The 6230-nt window shown below is 41.7% G+C and overlaps 1 long non-coding RNA gene across 1 annotated transcript; it reads left to right on the plus strand.

Annotated features, from left to right (window-relative positions):
* Positions 1–4834: 4834 nt before the first annotated feature.
* On the plus strand, positions 4835–5566 carry LOC311021352. The gene is made up of 3 exons (XR_014598001.1): positions 4835–4933; positions 5026–5144; positions 5291–5566. It is a non-coding gene; the product is annotated as an uncharacterized lncRNA (long non-coding RNA).
* The last annotated feature ends 664 nt before the right edge of the window (positions 5567–6230 follow it).

Raw genomic sequence — 6230 nt, forward strand, 5'->3', positions numbered from 1 at the left:
GTGGGAGAACACCCGGCAGGTGCGTGGAAGATATCTTGCAGCTAGGTAGTTTTTAAATTGACGTCATTGCAGAGCCTGCAAAGAAAAGGAGGAGTATAATGTCCGATGAGGCGAAGGAAAGAAAACAGGAGCATGACAAAGAAAGAGCTCCAACGAGAGTGAATAACGGACCGGCTCACACTCGTTGGCGAGAGCTGAAGGAGGCTACAAAATGCAAGATGGATGGTGACTTGGCTTTGTTGCTGCTGGACTTGTAAATAATACCGGTAATCAGTTTTTTCCAACAGTGTGCATCTGTGTACAATACATTGTCGATTATTTTATTGGCTCATGTTGGCTAAGGTGTTAGCTCTTGTGCTAATATATATGTAACTATCGCTATGGCTACCTTGTCACTGTACATCGTTCAACTTGTACATTGATTCCAGAGCCGGTTCTGCATACAAACAAATAACGTGCGTGCGACGGTAGGCTGTGGTAGGCTAAATTATTTGCGACGGCAGTGATGGACAATTCCACTTCCAACCTGTAGGGGGACCGAAGAGGAAAACTTCTTAAGTGTTGCTTTAAATTACATACATTTTCTGTTTTGTTATTTTAAGGAAAATTGCGATGCTTTTATTACATACTATCTTCAAGGAAATGGGTTCAGAATTTTGGAGTGTCCTGAATAAGAGAGGTGATACAATCTAATGACTTTTTGGAAAAGCTTCAGCAGCTGTCAAATCGCCATACATGCTGAAAAAACATTGTTAGTCTAGGTTGAATTTGGTTGAACCTGTGCATCACATTTTGAGGTCAAATGGTGGACACAAAATAGGTTCATACTCTTATGTGCCCATCACAGAGGTTTTGGCATGCTACTGTTCACATGAGGACATAATTGATGAAATTCAGGCCAACAGTCATATGGACAGAGATCCTGATTACTTGAGCAACTTCTCTGATGCTACTTACTTCATGGAGCATCACTTCTTCAAAGTTAAAACACTAAAACACACCGTAAACAGGCATTAATATGTAGGAAAAAAACACCTAATCTGGCAACACCAGCCACCAGTGTCGCACCGCCGCATACGCCATCAAAACAAAAAACAGCAGAGAGCTTGCCTGTGGACAGGTACCTTCAGCCAAAATCTCACTCTGAACTAAGTTAAAAACTGGAGAGAGCCGATGTAGGTGAGGATGGGAACAATCTAAGATTTCTGTGCAAACTTTGCCCGCTTTCAAAAAAAAAATCTGCACTTCAGTCACATCAACAGCAAACCTGAAACAGCACATCGAACTGAAGCTGTCCTGTTTTTCTTGGATATGAAGATGAAATCTGACACGTAGTTTCTGTGTTAAAACTGATCAAATAATTGCTGTCTGTGGTTCTATATAGGCTGTGGCAATCTTGAAAAATAATAGCTTGCAGCAACATATTGTAAAAAAGAACTGTGAACTAGTTCATTTATGGAACTGTGAACTTAGTTCAAAATTGTAATTATGAACTATGAACTGAACTAGTTCATTTCATGGGTAAGTTTTGTCAAAATGTTTGTACTAACAAGGCATCGCGATAAAGGCTAGTGTTGGCATTTGAAGCACTAAGGGTGAAATGCTAGCGCAATACTCTCGCTAGCGGTTGACAGATTAAGTTTGCTCACGTTACCAAAGATTGAGGGGTTTACTGTCAGTAGAGTTGTGTCCTGGTTTGTTCGTCCTGTTTATCTATTAAAAACGATGTTAGTGTTGTCAGTTGTCGCACTTAACCTATGCAACTTAACCGCCATCTTGGTCACAGTGTAATTTCCAGTGTTTCTCACCGTTCTTGTGGAAGAAGTTGCTAGCTAGGGAAATGTCGTAGGAAACAACTGCTGGTCACGTTGGAACGGAAGGCAGGAGCGGTAACGTGTTCACGTAAAATATATGTGGGATTAGCATGATGAAGTTATCGGAGACCAATTACCACTGCATGAAAAGTGGGATTTTCATCAGTTAGCGGCCCTGTAAATTGCCGTGGAAGTTCAGGTTTACGACTGCAAACGGCAATTTGCAGGAAACACCGAAAACTGACGTAAATTGCCGGGAATTGACGTGGGCCTTGCTTGGCAGTTGTCCCCCCATGACCCCCCTCCCCGTAATCCTAGGGGAGACTTTAACATGTAAATGAAAATGCTGTGAGCTATACAAATGCAAATCAGGGTAGCAGGGGGAGTTTTCCCCCAGGTGACATTTTTCTGAAAGGTGTTAACTTCATTTCATCTTCATTCAAAGATATAACTTCATTTCATCTTCATTCAAAGATACACAAAACAATTTGCTTCAACAATTACTTTTAATCAGGCTTTGCCACAAAGGTAAAATGTACATTCATGCAAACAACATCACAGTCTCCTAGAGCTCAACCACTGTGCATAGTGGCATGACTACAGTGACCCTTTCTTTGGTCTTGCTTAAATGCACAGTGGATGTGTTAACCACACATCTCCCAGCAATGCGCTCAACAGGCAGAAATGAAACGTGTCTGTTCCCTGCAAGCTCCAAACTTCTATTGGCTTTCCATAAAAAAGTCTGTCCGGATGGGGATGAAGCCAGGAAACTTGCGCAATAACATGTTTAAATGCAGTACCTTTTGACACAACATTAACAACTATAAACTGCTTTATAATGGCTGGTCGTAGTTCTGCTAGAGGGTCAAGGATGGGTTCATAGATCATAGATCTCGGCTGTGTTCGAAATGCCATACTAACGTCCTACTCGTACTTAATTGTGACGTAAATTTGAGTACGTAGTGCATTCACATACAATAGTATGTGAATTTGTGTACGTGAGAAATGCCCGGATGTATACTGCATTGGCAAGAATTTCTGAGTATACAGCGGACCTTGCTAAATCTACTCAACTTCCCAAAATGCATTGCGGCTCGTCTGACTTCACAAGTTTTGGATAATGGCGGACGACTGCGGTGATTCTGGCGACAGCCCGACACAAACCGCGCACATGTAAGTATACTGTAACATGACTTTTATGTTTCCAGCTGACTTTTAAATCGTATTGATAATGAACGTTACTTTATTGTTGTTGGCATTGTACGTTAACGTTACGAATCGAAGGTCCTGCCAGCCGGCTAGCCTACTGACGGTAATTTACCATAGAGGTTAGCGAGCGCAAGCTAAGCGGCAAATGTGCCGTTTTTACCGACGTTAACTAATAATATAGTGCTTATTAGAGTTGAGCCGGATACTCGGCTGAAACGAGTAAAGCACTTTTGCCGAGTACGAGTATTATACGAGTAATACGAGTCAATATCTGTGCTCGGATTAAATAAAAATCCTCATTGGGTAGCTGACTGTGTCTGCGTCCTGTGATATGCTACAGCCCCTCCCCTACACACTCGCAGATGTGTTGTTGTGTCCGCTCTGATCACTCACACACAGAACAGCTCTCTGTCTCTCCCTCAGTCACTCAGGTTCGCGGGTCGTTTTCCGTTAATGTTTAGGGTTTCTTTCTTCAGCTTCAGGTTTGTTATTACTTAGGTTGGTACTTACTTATGAACTAGAGTTCTGGTACTTCGTTCAGACGTGGTGCCGACTCGCGTTGCGTCTCTGCCTGTCGGAGATTTTTCTTTTTCTTTTTTTAACCGTCATCTGGCTGCCTGGCTCTAACACTTTCTTGCTGTATTTCGTGAAAAAATAAAGCTGGAAGTAGTATAAATATTGGAAATCAAGCTACACACATGCACACACACACACACACACACACACACACACACACACACACACACACCTGGTGTGGGAAAAAAAAAAAAAAATATATATATATATATATATATATATAAAAAAAAGATCACACTGATCATAAAAAAAATTAAAGTTAAAGGAAAAAAGTTATTGTTGAGTATGAAAACTCTTGTTCATTACATTTTACTTGATAATTGCAACCGCATGTGTTGTATTCATTGTTGCAAAACTTGTTCTGTAAATAGTTCGTTTGCTATCGTGATCAAAACCATTGATCTGAAGCTCAATGCTGATGCTGTCCTGTAAATAATTTTCTAATCAGCAATAAATAACAATTTCTGATCAGCCCATATCAATTGCATGCTTAAAATAACATACCAGTTAAAACCTCGCTCATTTCAAGACAACCAGACCCACTTCCGGGTTGCATCCCGCCCACTTCCGGGTTAGGCCCCGCCCACTCCGAGTACAGATACAGATAATTCATATGGTTAACAGATACAGATACAGATAATGCTGTACTCGCTCATCCCTAGTGCTTATGTTAAACCGTGGTTATATATTTACTAACGGTGATTAATAACGCCGTGCACCGTTGTCCGTTAAAGGGACGGATGCAGACACCGGGCGCCTCATTCAGTGGGGGGAACGATGAGGAGATGTTCACCGGCAGGAGGGATGCTGCTCTGAGAGGCTTCACTTAAGAAAATGTGGTTTAAATGTTATAATTCTTATATCCAGGACTGCTGGAGACTCTCAGGATGATTGCGGTAAGAATATGTTCGGTGACTGCTAGCTAAGCTAAAATTAGCAAAGCAAGCCCAAGCTAAAAGTAGCTTAAAAGCTAATAGTCCAAGCTAAAAGTAGCATAGTAGCCTTGTAAAAGAACAAGAGAGAGGAACCAGTGTAACGTTAAGTTGCTTTGTTAAGTGTATGTTGTTGGTCTTTTACAGGAAGCAGTACGCCGTCTTCACAACTCGGAGACGAATTGTAGGCGCTACGAACCGGAGCAAGGGTACGATTTAAAGAATATGCTTTCATTCTGCTGTATAAGGAAATAGATGCGTTAACAGTAGATACCGATCTTAACTGTTCATTTTGTTTTCACAGACGAACCTCGCCTCATAACGAAGCTGTGACCTCTTACTTGCTCGGAGCTTTGTCCGCAAGTCCGGATTTCTATGACGCTGATAGTGACGCCATTGTGTGTAAGTAACTTTTACTGTTTTCTTCTTCCTTGTTTTAATTTTACTGTGACTTAAGTTTTCTTATTGTTACCACTCATTTAATTGTTTTCCAGCTGCCTGTAAGACATACTATGAAACGGTACGCAGGAGCTTCAGACACACACAGCCTGATCTCGCATCGCAGGCGGAAGCTGTGAAGACGTCAGCTCGGAGTCGTTCCAGGAGAAAGAGGGTAAGACTTATTAGATTTATCAGATCCGTTTTTGGTCAATGTGACCAAACCTACCTAAACCTATTTTTCAGGTGCATTAATAGATGTGTTGTGTCCATGCGCAGTGCATCGCGCAGTACTGATTGTCTTTATTGATTGTTTTACAGCTGCTGGAAGCGAGACGGAGTGTGCTTGCTGGCGATGAGGTGGACCGTTGGAAGTGCGCCACCACAGACATGATGTCTGATGAGGAGGACGCCGTCGTTGGCGTTGTGTCTGGATGGATTGTGCGACCTCCATCCTCTCGTAGCCAGGAGCTCACCGAGCTCTGTGCGACTCTACAGTCGCGATTAGAGAAGACTCCCAAGTACAGGGCCACGCACCGCAGGCGGCTGTAAAATTGACCAAATTCGGACAGAATGTCGACAGGTTAATTTGTTTGTTGTGTGGGCAAATTTGTACAGTTGTGTGTTGTGTTGTCAATAAAGCTCTTTCTTTGAATACTTCCTCCTGGCAATTTTTCCTTTCCTCAATAAATTCATTCATATTTATATTTATAAATATATAAATAAATAAAAAATAAATATATGTGTGTATATATATGTATAAATATACATATATATATATATATAGTGATAGATCTGCTAACCAATCACTAGTGATTATTCTTGTTTAAAAGACCCAGTGTGACCAGTAGTAACACATCTGCCAACGGGGGTGGGGTTTACATTTATAATGACTCATCAGGTTGACCAATAGTGACAGATCTGCCAACGTGGGTTGGCTTTACATTTATAATGACCAGATCTGCCAACCAATCACGAGCGATTATACTTGTTTAAAAATAGTGGTTTCATCCAATCCTGAGTGAGGATATTCAAGCCATCTCTGGCCAGGCGCGGTTTCGCTGCTATTCATATGCTAATTAGAGCCTTCGCTGTGGTTCGTTTTCGGCAATTTTCGGCACAGACGAACGCGGCGTTCGCAGCCTGTAAATTGTCGTTAACTCCCGAAAATTAGGGAGATTTCCGGGCGTTTACAGGGACGAAAATCCGACTTTTCATGCAGTGTACTTTGTGTGGCGACGTTTACATTTATCAAGTTAAC

Source organism: Eutrigla gurnardus (genome assembly GCF_963514095.1).
Source record: "Eutrigla gurnardus genome assembly, chromosome: 2".
In the NCBI taxonomy this organism is placed as follows: Eukaryota; Metazoa; Chordata; class Actinopteri; order Perciformes; family Triglidae; genus Eutrigla; species Eutrigla gurnardus.